Source organism: Pogoniulus pusillus, chromosome 26 (genome assembly GCF_015220805.1).
Source record: "Pogoniulus pusillus isolate bPogPus1 chromosome 26, bPogPus1.pri, whole genome shotgun sequence".
NCBI lineage: Eukaryota > Metazoa > Chordata > Aves > Piciformes > Lybiidae > Pogoniulus > Pogoniulus pusillus.
This window is the reverse complement of record NC_087289.1, coordinates 3,721,609-3,737,734: the sequence shown is the minus strand read 5'-3', so window position 1 is coordinate 3,737,734 and position 16,126 is coordinate 3,721,609. Positions and strand designations below refer to the sequence as shown.

The 16,126-nt window shown below is 49.3% G+C and overlaps 1 protein-coding gene and 1 long non-coding RNA gene across 2 annotated transcripts in view; both read right to left on the bottom strand.

Moving 5' to 3' along the window:
* The window catches only part of P3H2 (prolyl 3-hydroxylase 2), a 73,325-nt gene that overhangs the window by 24,981 nt on the left and 32,218 nt on the right, over nucleotides 1-16,126 (bottom strand). The gene's annotated exons all lie outside the window — the stretch shown is intronic.
* On the bottom strand, nucleotides 8,361-9,929 carry LOC135186820 (uncharacterized). The gene is made up of 2 exons (XR_010307122.1): nucleotides 9,845-9,929; nucleotides 8,361-9,064 (listed from the first exon to the last, which is right to left on the bottom strand). It is a non-coding gene; the product is annotated as an uncharacterized LOC135186820 (long non-coding RNA).

Below are 16,126 nucleotides of genomic sequence, written 5' to 3'. Positions count from 1 at the left end.
AGGCAGAGATGGCAGTACATGGACTTTAACACATTACTCTAGAAGAGAAGCCACTTCTGACAGCTGACAGCTGGTCACTTATCCCCTTCCCTCCAGCTGCAAACACAAAACCACTGCCAACACACAACAGTCACACCAGCCAGAGCTGCAGAACACCCCAGATGGTGAGCTCTGAGCAGCTCCTTTAGAAACCACATCTAGCTGGAAATGGGTTCTTTCTGTGCTTTTTAAGGATGCCAGCACCATTTGAAAGCTAAGTAAGAGCTTGGCTTAAAATCTGCACTTGAAAAGGTGGGATGTATTCAGACCTCAGGAATCTGTGCAGATGCTTGCCCATGAGGTTCCTACAAGCCAAAGTTTTCCTTAGTCAGGTAATGAGAGATGAGCAGCATGGGAGAAACAATACAGATACAGACTAATGGCAAGAAGTAGTACTAGATACCAAAAGGTGGAGAGGGGAGAGATAAAACTAGCCAGGCTTTCCAGAGCAATGGTCAGAGCACCTCAGTCACTGCACATCAGGGAAAGAATCAGTCAAAGATTAGCCCATAAAGTTGAGCAACTGGAAATAGTCCATGACTATCCTCTCCTCACAGACCACCAGCAAGAGTCCTCTCAGCCATAGTTTGTTAGACAAATAAAATGCTTTCATCTGATATATTGACTGGTAACAGACACAGAGGCAACTGGTCCCCTGCAAAGAGTTTCAGAGTATCTAGGAGGAGTGAGGTGAATCTTGCTAAGCCTGCTGGCAAGCAGTGAGGGAGCCCTTTGCCTGTGAAGAGAGGAAGGTCAAGGCTGAAATGCTTCAGTCTGATGAAGGCTAAAACTGATAGCATGCTTCTAGGGGAAAACCAGAACTAAACAAAACCTGGCAGGTAGTTAAAAGGGCTGTGGGGTGCATGGCGTAAGTGTGAGTCACCAGAGGAAGCAGACAGGGCACTCTCTCCAGCAGCAGAGATGTCACAGTAACATGACAACATTCTACATTTCCACAGTGTTTTCCAGCCTTAGGAAGCTCAAGGTATCTGATTTGGGCCAGAAACAAAGCAAGCTCCTCTGTGATGAAAGCAGCGAAGCAAGGTGATGACAGCGAGATGGAATGAGGAACGCCCGGCAGAGGGTCACCGCGCAGTGCTTCTACAGACAGTCTGATGGCGTCCAAGATCCCAGCACAAGGAGACTCTACAACACAGCCATGAGCCCAGAAACAAGCTCAGGGGGGTTTATCTTAAGGAGGATGAAAGCCAAGCTCCGATAGATAGAGAAGCAGAAGCACTCAAAAGACTTCTTCTCAGTGGAGTCACTAAAACCACAAGGACATACAACCTATTCTCACAGCAGTGAGATAAGAGTTAGACTCTCGTGACTGGATAACAAATCCTACACCAGTGCTGGTGAATAACCTGGGGGCTGTGCAGGACAGGCAGGGGAAGAATAACCTCCATTGTCCTGCTGCCCACACTGCTCCTGATACAGGCCAGAATGCCACTATCTCTCCAGCCCACCTGGGCACACTGCTGCCTCATGTTCAGCTACTATCTACCAGTGCCCCCAGGTCCCTTTCTTCCTGGCTGCTCTCAGCCACTCTGGCCCCAGCCTGTAGTACTGCTTGGGGTTGTTGTGGCCAAAGTGCAGAACCCTGCACTTGGCCTTCTTCAATCTCATCTCATTGGCCTCTTCCCACTCATCCAGCCTGTCCAGGTCCCTCTGCAGGGCTCTCCTACCTTCCAACAGATCAACACCTGCTCCTAGCTTGGTGTCATCTGCAAACTTACTGATGCAGGACTCAGTCCCCTTGTCCAGATCATTCTGCCCCTGTACTGAACACTGGTCAGGCCATACCTTGAGTACTGTGTCCAGTGCTGGGCCCCTCAATTCAAGAGAGTTGTTGAGGTGGCTGGAAGGTGCACTGCTACTAATTTGAGAGAGGAATTGCTGGCTCTGAAAGAAGAGTAGCATCAGCCTCCGACAGCCCAGGGATGCGCTATGGAGCAGTGTACACTGCCGCATGGGCTCCTGCTGCAGCTTTAGCATCTCCTGCAGAGTCACACCAGGGTGAATTTGGCTCACACTTCAGTAAGCAAGGCCATGTAACACTTGGACAGTTGCCTCCATACATGACACACACCACAAGTCTCAGATGGATTTGCTGCCTCTGAAATGAAAACGCCTTGCTTGTTTTCCCCAGCCGTGGCTTGGTAATCATTACTAAACACTTATCATCCAAATGGCCTTCGTTACTGAGAGCCTGGACCTAATTACACCAGGAAACACTCTGCTTTTTCTTCAGACACTGAGAAATGCAGGTTTTGGGGCCCTCTTTCTACAAAGTCAAACTGCTCAGGTTAGCAGAGCAGGTAGGGAAGAGGAGGGGAATAAAAATGCAAGCAAATCTCAAAAGGCAAACTGCAGAGATCATTCCAAGATACTCTGGCTTCAAGTAAGCATCATTAATAACAACAATTCAATGTCACAGCCATTTCATCTCCCCTTCCTCTTTCATTCATCTTAGCTGAGCCCTGCGAGGCCCCTGCAAAGAGGGATCATTTTCCCTAGCCTGGAGGTAAGGAGTCTGATGTCTCCTGGTAAATCAGAACCAGATCTCAGGGTCACTGGCTGCTAACACCATTCCTCAGAGGAGTGAAACAAGCCCTCGCAGCTCCATTTCCTTATCAGGACATCTGAGACAGTGGTGGGATGAAAGGGTCTTTGCCGAGTATGCTGCATGGACCAGCACTTTCAAATCCCTCCTTTGTACTATGGAGCTGGCTGGGATCTTGAGTTACAATCACCCCCTTGTAATAGAGCTCAGAGTATCACCATCAAATCAAACCATTGGTTAATTGGTGAACCAAGAAGTCCCCTATAAATGCACACTAACAGAGGCTGCAATGCCAGCAGCACCAAAATGAAGACCTGCTGCTGTAGCAGCATCAGTTTTACCTTGTGGAATGCCCAGGAGCTGCTGCCTATCCCAGTGACCATCCAAACAGCATCTGCGGGTGCCACGTCCAATGGGAACAACCTACAGCAAACCTGCTTTGGGAAGACTTATGCTAAGGGGTTGTGTTTCCTCTGAGGTTTCCAGGCAGCTTCACTAATCCTATCATCCTGTCTGGGAGAGAGACTACAGAAAGCTATGGGCCCTCTCAGTGCTGCAGTATTCCCTCCACAAAAGCTGGTGGCATAGCATGGGTAGGATAAGTTAGCTGCCAGCTTCATCAGTGTACATGTGGCCAAAGGGGTGATGATGTGGGCACTTGTCTGTCCTGAAGAGCAACAAAGACATGTGCCCACTGCAAAGGGCTGATCAGTAGCACATTTCACACTTCTGACTCTGGGTTGCTCTCCTACAGGTATCTACCTTCACCTTTTTTCTTCCTCCCAGCCAAAAGGTGGAACTGAGATGCAGACTTATAACCCTGGGCAAGAGCAGTCCACAGACTGGACTCCTGGGGATTGATATAATCCAGAAGGGAGACCAAGGCCAGCACTTCCTATCGATCACTGCACTGACCAAGCACCAAACTGGAGGCACTAAACAGATTCAGTGAAACAGAGCTGAGGTTGTTGGTACCAGTATCCTTCCTGGCCTCTCCGATTCTATCTGGTCCAGCCCCTCTGCTAGACCAGGATAATTTAGAGCAGATCACACTGGAATGCATCCAGGTGGTTCCTGAATATCTCCAGAGAGGGAGACTCCACAATCTCCCTGGGTTCCAGTTCTTATCACACAAAGACATATACAGGCAGTGCTGCCCCTCACGGGGATGCTGGCAGGGGCCCTGCCTAACACAAACTATTGCTAATCACAGCACCAATGCGTTCTGCATCCTCACTGCCAGCTCCAGCCCCACCACTGATGTCAGCCACGCAGGCTGAAAGGCATTACCTGCTATCCAGGGCAAAAGTGTTTTCTAGCACCCAAAAAATGAGCAGCTGCCTGCCCCCGCTGAGGACATGGCTGAAGTCATGCTCCTGCCAGAAGCCAGTGCTCTCCAAGCACTTCTGAGGCAAGTCTGGGTTTCTGTTTTTAGCTTCTGGCTCTAGTCCTGACTTACTGGGAATTCTTTACCACTCAACTAAGCACCTCCATGACTCGGTTTCCCTATTAAAAGTGAAGGATGAATCTCTTGTCCCTGGCTGCTAGGAGGTTGAATGACAGCATTTAAATACTTCAAATGACATTTCAGGGCTTAAGACATTGCAAGGTTTTTCTGTTGATCTTAAAATCATGCACCAAGCTCACTCAATCCTTTCTAAGTGGCTCTTTGTCACTGTTCCCATCCACGCCCTGGCTCCTCTTTGAAAGGCCAATACCATAAATGGCTGTTTAGTGACTTAGACCTAGAAAGAAGTCAAATAGGGTCAGTCTCACTAGAGCTTTGCTGCCCTAAGCTGTGGCCAGGAAGGGGTGGCTTCCCACTCACAACCCTCCCTTCTCCCCAATCCACAGGGAACAGCAGTCTGTCTGTCCACGGAGCCTCCAACGTGGGTGGGTGTCTCCTGCTCCTCTGCAAAGAAGCTTTTCATCTCCAGTGGAAACAGCAAAGATGGAAAATGCAGATGATGTCAACATTAAGTAAGAGAATTAGGAAAATAGCAGAGCCTCCTTAATCAATCATGCTTGGACAGGGAGGGGTTTATGTGCACAAAGACTTCACTGAAATTCTTCTTTTGCATTTATCCACAGGAAAGGAAAAAAAATATCTGGTGAGTGAAGAAATTGCCAGATGTTGATTCACCCTTTCTTCTTTGCAACTGTTTCCATTTGCTTCAAAAGCCAATCTGCAAATCCAGGGGCCCTCAAAAAAATAGAATGTATTAGACTTCAGAAAATAAAACTTGCAAGCAGCTCCACTGGCAGCATACAACGTGGACCAAGGCAGAGGAACTCTGCTGGCTAGCAGATGCCACAACAACCCCAAGCAGCACTACAGGCTGGGGACAGAGTGGCTGGAGAGCAGCCAGGCAGAGAGGGACCTGGGGATGCTGGGAGATAGTGGCTGAACATGAGCCAGCAGTGTGCCCAGGTGGCCAGGAGAGCCAATGGCATCCTGGCCTGGCTCAGGAACAGTGTGGCCAGCAGGACAAGGGAGGTTATTCTGCCTCTGTACTCAGCACTGCTCAGGCCACACCTTGAGTGCTGTGTCCAGTTCTGGGCTCCTCAATTCTAGAGAGATGTTGAGGTGCTGGAAGGTGTCCAGAGAAGGGCAACAAAGCTGCGAGGGGCCTGGAGCACAGCCCTGTGAGGAGAGGCTGAGGGAGCTGGGGGTGTGCAGCCTGCAGCAGAGGAGGCTCAGGGCAGAGCTCATTGCTGGCTGCAGCTACCTGAAGGGAGGTTGTAGCCAGGTGGGGTTGGTCTCTTCTTCCCAGACAACCAGCAACAGAACAAGAGGATACAGTCTCAAGTTGTGCTGGGGTGGGGGGAAGTACCAGCTGGATGTTAGAAGGAAGTTCTTCACAGAGAGAGTGATTGCTGTCCCTGGAGGTGTTGAAGCAAAGCCTGGATGAGGCACTTAGTGCCATGGTCTGTTTGACTGGATAGGGCTGGGTGCTAGGTTGGACTGGATGATGTTGGAGGTCTCTTCCAACCTGCTTGATTCTATGATTTAATCCATCAATAGCTAGCTGTAAATTTGTTTAGGACATAAATGTTGGAAAGCAGTGCAGCTCTCTGGGCAGCCCATTCCAGTGGCAAATCACACTGTGAAGATCTTCCTCCCAACATCCAGCCTAGACCTCCCCCAGCACAACTTGAGACTGAGACCAAGTCACAAAGTCTATTGTCTCATTTACTCATTTTGCCTCTTGGCATGAGCACCTAACCATAATACTACCTTTAATTCTGGTTCCTTTTTTAACAAGAGTCACTTTGGACTCACTTTCCACACAGTCTTCCTGTTTGATTGAGGGCAAAACAGCTGCTCATTTCAAGAAGCTGTTGGAAAAAACATTCATCTGCTCCCAGCTCAGACTACACTTAAAAAAACAAAGCAGGGCATACTTCTGAAATTAAAAAGAAAATATATCTAATGCTTAAAGATGCTTTTAAAAGTACAAATATCAAGAACATTTGACAAATGTGTTTTGGTCATTGCTGAGGCTAATTCAAAACATAAATCCATTTCACTGGAAATGTGGCTTTCTCTCCAATAGAAATGTGGGACATGGAATAAAATCTGCAGGGCCTAAATGGTGATTTGGTTGGCAAACAGAAGCATGGGCAGACTTGCACAGCTAGCACCCATACTGCTTTCAGCCCTGTGGGTTAGTGTTTATAGGTGCTTCCAAGGATGGCAGCATCCCTTCCCTCCCACTCTTCAGCAGTGTTTCCCTGATGCAGGATGCTCCTGAGCTCCTCCCTGTGTAGGGAAACATTTCACACAACTGAAGCCATCCTTACAAGTCCACGAAGCAAGAAACAGGGCACAGATCTCTCAATGGCACTGTGGTCAGCAAAGTGTGGCACTGCAGCGTGGAGCCTGCTTTGGGGTCCTGAATCTACCCACAAGCTTTAAAGGTCTGGGATATGCTGCTCAGCTCAGATTGCAGCACTGGTGCATGCAGCAAAAACAGTCCAGGAATGATGCAAGTATGTAAGAAAAAAAGTCCAGTTTCAAGTGACAGCAGCAAAAAGCTCTCTGGCTGCCAGACCACAAACCAGCGGCAGAAGTTTCCCTCTCTCTCATCGTACTTGACATGAGACCTGAGCCAGGCTCCTTCTTCAGCAGCTTGCTAAAGGGTTTACCATGAGGCTGTCCTTATGTCTGATTCCCAGGTGCATACAGAGCTGCCCTTGAACTGGCAAGGTGAAGAGATTCTGATTTATGGGGCACTGCCACCAGAAAAAGTACTTCCTTGTGCCTTGGGTCAAGAGGGACAACACCAACTTCCAATTTACCATTAATCCCAGTTTGGATTTTACACCAGACCAATAACAGCAACTTCTTTGAGCAAAAAAAGACTTGCTCTGAGTGAAACACTGGGAGGGGTCAGAGCCTCAGTTGACCTTTGCAATAGCTGTGCACTCAGGTTTGCCTGGGCATGCAGATGGGCTTCTCACTGCAGCTTGAGATTCAAATTCTCCTTCAGACAGGGGCCTGGATGCCTCAAACCAGGGCTGCAAGGCAATTGCTGCACCTCACTCATGCCATAACACACTTGTGCCCAATAGGTCAGCTGGCCTGCGAGCACTTCTGGCCCCAGGTTATGCAGGGAAGGAGGTCAGGCATAAGATGCTCATTAACTGCACAGAACAGTCCTCTTCAGCAGCCCTACTATAGAAAAGCTGTTCCTTCTGTATCTGGTGACAGAGGTCTGAAGAGTCAGCTCTGAGCCAGCTGGTCAGTGCAGTGCCAAACAAATAATGAGAAGGGGGCTAGCTCTTTCTCCCATGGCTAAGTCAACTGAAGGCTTTAAGGTGCCCTCATTCCAGAGAGCTAATGAACAAGAAGGGAAGGCACTAGAGTCCAAATCTGGAAGAGAAGGACAACAAGGACAAGAAGCATACAATAAAGCTTAGCTTTTGGAAAGCAGATGGACCAAAATCATGCAAAAAAGTTTCATGGTCCCTCAACAGGAAATAAGTGATGACATACCAGAGAAGGGCAACAAGGGTGGTGAAGGGCCTGGAACACAAACCCTATGAGGAGAGGCTGAGGGAGCTGGGGGTGTGCAGCCTGCAGAAGAGGAGGCTCAGGGCTGACCTCATGGCTGGCTACAACTACCTGAAGGGAGGCTGTAGCCAGGTGGGGTTGGTCTCTTCTGCCAGGCAACCAGCAATAGAACAAGGGGACACAGTCTCAAGTTGTGCCAGGGGAGGTCTAGGCTGGATGTTAGGAGGAAGTTGTTAGCAGAGAGAGTGATTGGCATTGGAATGGGCTGTCCAGGGAGGTGGTGGAGTTACCATGCCTGGAAGTGTCCAAAACAAGCCTGGCTGAGGCACTTAGTGCCATGGTCTGGTTGACTGGCTAGGGCTGGGTGCTAGGTTGGCCTGGATGATCTTGGAGGTCTCTTCCAACCTGTTGATTCTATGATTCTATGTTCCTGTGCCAACAGCTGACACATGGCTGCAGGGTAACTGCATGGACTCCCACATTACTTTAAAAACTTGTTTGGAGCTGCATAGCAAGGTCAGAGGAGCTTCAAGTCTTACAGAGCAGTGCCTCTGCAGAAGACCCACTGCTGTGGGAGACCCTATTCCATCAGGAACCAGGCTGCACAGAGGAGCTGCATATACCCCTGCCACCCACAGAAGACATTCAGGGCTCACTGCAGATAGCTGCTGATACAAGATCAAAGCAGCAGCCTCCCTTCCCTTTCCCCCTTCAAGAAAACAGCACTCAGACCCAAAATGTGTTCAAAGGGTTCATTGTTGTCTGGCCAGCACAAGCAATGCTAGAATCTAGCCTGGTTGTGGACAAGGTTCTGCATGTCTCAAGCAGGCTACAGCACTTCTGAGAGTCCCCTTTATCCTCAAGAGGGACTTTTTTGTTTGCTTTCAACGTTATGCACCAGAAACAAAACATTCTTTCCTCCTGCTGCTCTCCCCTTCTCTCTTATCAGCAGCAGTCATTGGCATTTGCACTGATGAAATTGCCAGGCTGTTTTTGGAAGGATCTGAGTATTTGTGTTCTCTGCTTATCTCAGCATTGGCATACAGCAACAAAATCCTTGAGGACTCACCCACAGAGTTCTGCCATACTGGAAAACAGGGTGGATATCTCCAGAAAATCTTGGATTTCATAGTGCTTCTAATTGGAACTTCAAGCAGTGAGTCTGGCACAAGGCAGATACTCAGTTATGACCAGAAAGAACAAAACCCATGCTCCTTGTGAGCCTCCTGAAAAGGCTCTGACTCTCCAACTGCAATGCTGCAAAACCCATTCAACCTCTAATGATCATCTTTTACTCAGCCTGGTTTCTGGCTCATGATACTACAGCCAGCCTCTCTGTAGATGCATCTCCCACATGGTTTTGCTTTTCAGAGTGATCTTCTCTTTGGGAGAAGTTTGCTGGCATTACCAAGTGAACTGGAGCTCCTAACATGTTGGTTTCCCTGGAAAGCAGCACATTAGGAAATAGTCACAGCTGACACATCAGAATAAGCATTTTTGCTCATTAACCTATTAATTTACTCCCACCAGAACAGCCTCCCTACTGTTCCACATTAGTGCTTCCATACCCTGCAGCAAGCAGGCACACATGAGCATCACCAGCAGATCTGCTTTGAAGCAGCCCACAGTGCTGCCAGTCAAAGAAGGAGGCAGGAGCCTGGGCCACAGCCATGACTCACTCTCCAGCCCCTGCCAAAGAAGTAGTTTTGGAGCGAGAAAGCAACGGAAAGACTTAAATTACAAAGCTGGTGAAACAAAATGAAACAAAAACCCTCCTCAGTTCTCCTTGCTTGGATCCAGCAGGGTGGACCAAAGGTGGAGCTTTTCCAAAGAGGAAAGCATGAGAAGTGTCAGAGCATGGCATGGTGCTGCACCAACACAGGGATGGCCTCTGGCCAAGCAAACTTCTCTTCTACCCAAGTGAAATGTCCCTTTCAGCATTCCACCACCTGCTCCAGTCAAGTGTCTGTGCCCATGCTGCTGTTTGGCACACAGAATGAGAGCCAATGCACTGTCAACATGCTCTGTAAGGTGCTGCCAACCATGCTGGTGCTGGGTGGGTTTCTCTCACTCCTCTCTGCTGCACAGCATTAAAAGCAGTAAAGCATGAGCCAATAATGCACACTTGCAGCCCAGAAGGCCATTTGCATCCTGGCCAGCATTAAAAGCAGCAGCAGCAGACAGAGAGGTGATTCTGCCACTTTGCTCTGGTAAGATCTTACCTGAAGTACTGAGTCCAGCTCTGGAGCCCTCAACACAGGAAGGACATCGACCTGAAAGACTGGGTCCAGAAGGAGGGCCATAAAGATTGGTGGGGGTGGAACACCTATAAGGACAGACCCATAAACCACATTGCTGTGAAGGAAACTGGAGGCACAGTGATGATGATTCAGGCTGGCATGAGATAGACTCCATTTCTCTGGTCCCTCAAGTCAGTATCTGCTTAGGCTGACTAAACATCTACTACTGATAAGACCAGAAAAAGCCTGGAGTGCTAGTGACATGGACTTACAAGCATCACACTGACCCAGGAGACTGCCACACTAGGACTCATCCAGCCATCTCCACAGGTTCAGTGACAAAGCTGAGAGTGATGCTCATGGCTGCACTCAGCACCAAGCATGGTATCAGCCCAGAGCAGCATAGCTGCTGCATGCACAATGCCAGGACAAAGGCTGATAAAGCCTAGGAGCTGTTCTGGCAGGAGTTAGTCACATCAGCCTAGCAACAGTGAGGAAGGCAGTCTGCAGACCAAGCTCCCAACATAAACCTGGATGTCACAACTCCAGCCATTGTCAGTGTCATTTTTAACTTAGCATGCAAAACAAACCACAAAAGCTAATTTCACTTCTAAGCATCAGCAGCCAGCTTCTAGCACAGAACCTTTCCTGTACATTCTCCCAGCCAACTTTTAAGATAAAAAGCTGTCATTGGGATTACTGGGAAAAAAACAGAGATGAGTCACTTGGATTGAGTCTGCAAGACGAGGAGAAAGGAGGCTTAGCCATGGGAATGGGTCTGGACCAGCTTGGAGTTGATGGAGTAAGCAGACTCTTGCTATTGGAGTTCAGAGTTGTTGCAAGATATACATCCCAGGGGAGTCAACACCAAGTCAAACCTGACCTCTCTTCCTGTGCTTATGTCCCTAGTCCAGGATGCTTCCTACACAGGAAAATCCATTATATCCCATCCCACACACACACTTTGCTCAAAATCCTTCTTTGCCAAGTTTCAGCAGACAGCTGAGATTTGACACTCAAGCTACTAACTTGGGCAGGTGTCGTTTCAGAGCCAGGAGGATGGCAACAGCAGGCTCACTTTTTGCCACAGCTCTCCATGCCTGGTAAGGGGTCAGGCATCACAGAGTGAGGAGGATGCTATGCCATTGCCCTTGTGAGATCCCACTGACGAGCCAAGTAGGCTGGAAGAGCTCCCAGGAAAGCAAGGCAGATTATTTTCAAATAAAAGGTCTGATTAGACCTTTCTACTACTAATAATATCAAAATAGTGTACTGCTTACATTGCCACTCGAGCAGAAAATGATCATAGAATCATAGAATCAAGCAGGTTGGAAGAGAACTCCAAGATCATCCAGTCCAACCTATCACCCAGCCCTAACCAATCAACTAGACCATGGCACTAAGTGCCTCATCCAGGCTTTTCTTGAAGACCTCCAAGGATGGTGCCAAATACAGTGCAAAAAGCAGAAACCACAGGTGAAGTGGACTGGAATAATGTGGTATCTGCAAGAACAACTGCCTTCAAGAGCCCTTTTCTCCTGCACATCGGGAGGTCTGTGACCCACAAGCTATCAACTCCCACTCACCACCCCATGGGAACTCTCCCACACTCCTGCCTGTTCATTGCTGGTAAACTGGCAAGTGTCTCCTTCAAGCTACAGCAAGCCCCTGGAGAACAGGAGCCAGATGGTCCTCTCGCCCACTCTGATGTGCTAGAGGAAGGACATCCTCACTTTCTACTCCTGAGAGCCATTCAAGTGCACTTTACCCAGTGCAAAGGGGAGCTTTTGGCTGGCGTTCGACCCCAACAATGAACTGTGGCTGGAGGAGTCTGACCTGTGGCCTCTCAGCTCTTAACATCTGCAGATGGTATCTCCTTGCCACAACACAGAACAGCCACTTAGATTTTTGATGCCTTGGCTCTCCCATAGCGAGTCCATCAGCTCCCACCTGCCCCACAGCCCAGAGGGAGCCTGAGCTCTCTGGGGCAGGGAGGGTCTGGTAACATGCCTCTACACTGATGAGCAAACTCAAGCACTGACCTTTGGTGACTCCCTGCTGCTATGGCAGCAAAAATAAATAAAAGCAGGAATACCAAAGAATGAATCAAAGCTATTTACTGGAACTCTCTAGAGTGTTCCTAAATCAGCTGCCCTCTTCCCCCCCGCCTTTATCCTTCCCTCTGTACATCCTGGGTAAAAGCCAGAGCACAAGATAGGAGGGCAGCAGGAAACACACAAGAGCTCATGCTTAGCAGGTGACCTGCAGTGGTGGATAAAGACACTGTAAATATTCAGGATGTTTCCAGGCTGCACCTTCCTGAAAGCAGAGAGCTTTCATTATCTCAACACACAAGGATGCTCATGCACAGCAGCAGGCATGCTGCAACAGCAGCCCTGCCATAGAAAGTTGTTACTTCTGTATCTTGTGACAGCATGATTGATATCTTTATTGATGAGCTGGAGCAGGGGGCTGAGTCCAGCATCAGGAGGTTTGCAGATGACACCAAGCAGGTGTTGATCTGTTGGAGGGTAGGAGAGCCCTGCAGAGGGACCTGGACAGGCTGGATGGGTGGGAAGAGACCAACAGGATGAGATTGAACAAGGCCAAGTGCAGGGTTCTACACTTTGGCCACAACAACCCCAAGCAGTGCTACAGGCTGGGGACAGAGTGGCTGAGAGCAGCCAGGCAGAGAGAGACCTGGGGGTACTGGTAGACAGTAGCTGAACATGAGCCAGCAGTGTGCCCAGGTGGGCAGGAGAGCCAATGGCATCCTGGCCTGCATCAGGAACAGTGTGGGCAGCAGGACAAGGGAGGTTATTCTGTCCCTGTGCTCAGCACTGCTCAGGTCACACCTTGAGTGCTGTGTCCAGTTCTGGGCTCCTCAATTCTAGAGAGATGTTGAGGTGCTGGAAAGTGTCCAGAGAAGGGCAATGAAGTTGGTAAGGGGCCTGGAGCACAGCCCTGTGAGGAGAGGCTGAGGGAGCTGGGGGTGTGCAGCCTGCAGAAGAGGAGGCTCAGGAGTGACCTCATTGCTGGCTACAACTACCTGAAGGGAGGCTGTAGCCAGGTGGGGTTGGTCTCTTCTCCCAGGCAAGCACAGAACAAGAGGACACAGTGTCAAGTTGTTCTGGGGGAGGTCTAGGCTGGATGTTAGGAGGAAGTTGTTAGCAGAGAGAGTGATTGGCATTGGAATGGGCTGCCCAGGGAGGTGGTGGAGTTGCTGTCCCTGGAGGCGTTGAAGAAAAGCCTGGATGGGTCTAGTTGACTGGATAGGGCTGTGTGATGGGTTGGACTGGATGTCAGTTGTCTGCTAATTGGCTGTAACTGGATAACTGAATAAAATGGGATGAGGCAGGGTTTAGCACATTCCAGAACTCAGCTGCCTTTCAACCCAAAACTTACACCAGCAGAGCCCATGAAAGTCTCTGGAAACACCTAGGCTGAGAGGCTCAAGCCTCAGCCTTCTCAGAACTCAACTCATCCTATAGCCCAGCAGCTGAAGCAGGGCATGGGATGGTGGGAGACTGCTCAGGGCATGAACAATGCATAGCTGCTAGCCTTTGAAGGAAGGGGTTAAAAGGTAGGGATGCAGGTAGCTTTGGATAAGCAGGATGATGGAGTTGGCAAACCCCTGAACCCTCTGGGATGCTAAGACCAGATGACTTCTGCTGCTTTTAGTAGTCTGTGCAGAGAATGGATTCTTTTTCCATACACAAGTCAAATTATTACCTTGCTCTCAAGGAGGAGACACTTCTCTCTCTCACATCCATCTAGTTAATGTACATTTGTGGCTCCTCAAGGGGAGGCAAAGACTAAGGACCTCCACTGCACTGCTCAGCTCTTTGTTTCCTAGGAGCAAGCAGCCCCTTTGCTTCCAGAGGGCAACCCTGAGTGGTGAAGGGCAGCAGTCAGGGCTGGGATCCAGGTTGGGCTTGCTGCTCGCAGTGCTTCGGATGGTTGCACCAGAGAGAAAAATAAGTAAAGCCAGAAATTAACTAGGGGGCTAGGGAGTTAAATGTCATGAGGTGTCTGACAGCTGGAAAATGTGAGCAGCCATTGTCTGCAGCCCCCCTACAGCTCCTCCTGCCAAGCCAGTCTGATGAAAGCAGCAGTAACAAAGCGTTAAGAGCCAAGGCTGGAAATATTGACTCCCCTCTGTGTCCTGCTGCTCCCATGGAGGGAACGCTGCGGCTCCGAGGTCAGCCCGCCCCAGCTCGCAGGCTTCCCTGCGTCCCCGGCCCCTGCCCTCTCGCCTCCCCCTTGCTGCTTTGAGGCAGCGGTTCCAAGGCTGGTGCCAAGAAGCCTGGGGAGGCCGCAACAGGAGCTTTCTCATCTTTCACTGCCTCACAACAGCTGGGCTCCCTCTCCCACACAGCTGTGATGCTGCTGCTGTCACCACGGGGCTGAGCGAACTGCTTCGAGCACAGCTTCTGTCTCCACTGAGCTGAGACGGGGAGGGAAGAAGCAAGCCAGCTAAGCCCCACGCCACCAAACACTCAAGAATGTTCCTCCTGCTCCTTCTCCCAGAGCCGCTGACAGGAGATGCTAGAGCCCCTAGGAGCTGGCAGCTGCCAACTGAAACAAACCCATCCTCTGACAACCCTTAAACCGCTGCTTCAGCCTGCACTGCGCTGGCTACACGGAAAGAGAAAGTCGCCAAGAGCTTCAACATCTCCCACCAGCAGTCAGCAACTCTAAGGGTATCAACAGTTCATCTATCCCTTGATCTTCAGGCTACCTTCCCTCCTAGCAGCTCATACCATGCTCTTTATGCCCAGACTGGCCACTTACCTGCCCCTAGCAGCACTCTGAGCTTCCCCCAGCATCAAACTGATCAGGAGCAAACCTGAGTTGGGAGCATGCTGGGGAATGCTGGAGGAAGGAACCTGGTGCTGGGAATAAGATTTGATGCCTTCTTTCCTTTAAAGTTTCCAGAGGGTTTTCATCAGAAAACCACAGAACTTCTCAGATTGGAAAAGACCTTCAAGGTCATCGAGTTCAATCATCAGTTTCACACTGACAAGTCCTTGACTAAACCAAATCCCTCAGCACAACATTAAATCACTATGAATCGCTTTGGTTGGAAAGGACCACCAGGACCATCCAGTCCAACCTTCATCCCGGCATCCTTCATCACTAGACCACAGCCTCAAGCACCACATCCACTCATTTTTTTAACACCTTCAGGGATGGCAAATCCATCACCTCCCTGAGCAGCCTGTTCCAGTGCCTCAGTAAAGAACTTCCTCCCAACATCCAACCTAAACCTCCTCTGATGCACCTTGAAGCCATTTCCTCTTGCCCTGTCATTAGTAATTCGGGAGAAGAGACCAGCTCCAGCCTCACTACAACCTCCTTTTATGTATGTCTAACATACTTGCTAAGTAGAAGACAGCAGGCAAAGAAAGAGATGTTCAGCTTAGACTGAACCCACCCAGTAGCATACAGAAAATACCCTCATGTTTCAAAGGGTATCTTTAAAACAACTGACAACACACCCACCTTCCAGGTTTCAAGCTAAAGAGTAGTGTGAGAGGTTAGCCAGAAAGCCACTCCCAGCTGATCACAGAGGAGGATTTTTAAATGATTATAGCAGAATTTCCTTTGTCCTGCAAATCTGCTAACTGCTGGAATCTTGGAAAAGAACAGGGTGAGATCTACCTCCCTTCTCTGTTCACAGTTGCAGGTGCAGACCCATTCCTGCATGCATAAAGGAACACAACTCTACTGTAACTCTCTAATTTGAAACCTCAAATGTTGTTCATCTGGAACAGGGAGGGGGGGAAGGGGATGAGGAAAGAACTGAGAAGAAGCTTAGACTTGGACTCTTTCATCTCATTGTGCCTTTGCAACCTTGCAGTGTCCTTTAGGAGTTCACAAGCAAGAGTGTCCTGCAGTGTTACTGCACACATATACACACTGAGGTATCTCACTGGTTTATGCATGGGGGTAAAATCCTGTGGAGCACTGAATGACACCAATACCCCTTCACCTTAAGAGCTGTTTGCTCAGCACCTCATCAGATAATACAACTGCAACAAATCCACAGCAACAGCATGACAGGTACACACCCCCAGACACATGCAAAAGCAATAACTGAGATCCCAAAGGTGTTCATCTGCTCATCACTTCCCCTGCTGAGTCCCACACACTTGGCAAAGAGTAAGAAGATTCACATCAAGGCAATTCATTTGGGTATAAACCCACATTTTCCTTGGCATCTTCCTTACTGGATACCCACTAACTCCAAAAAGAGCATCA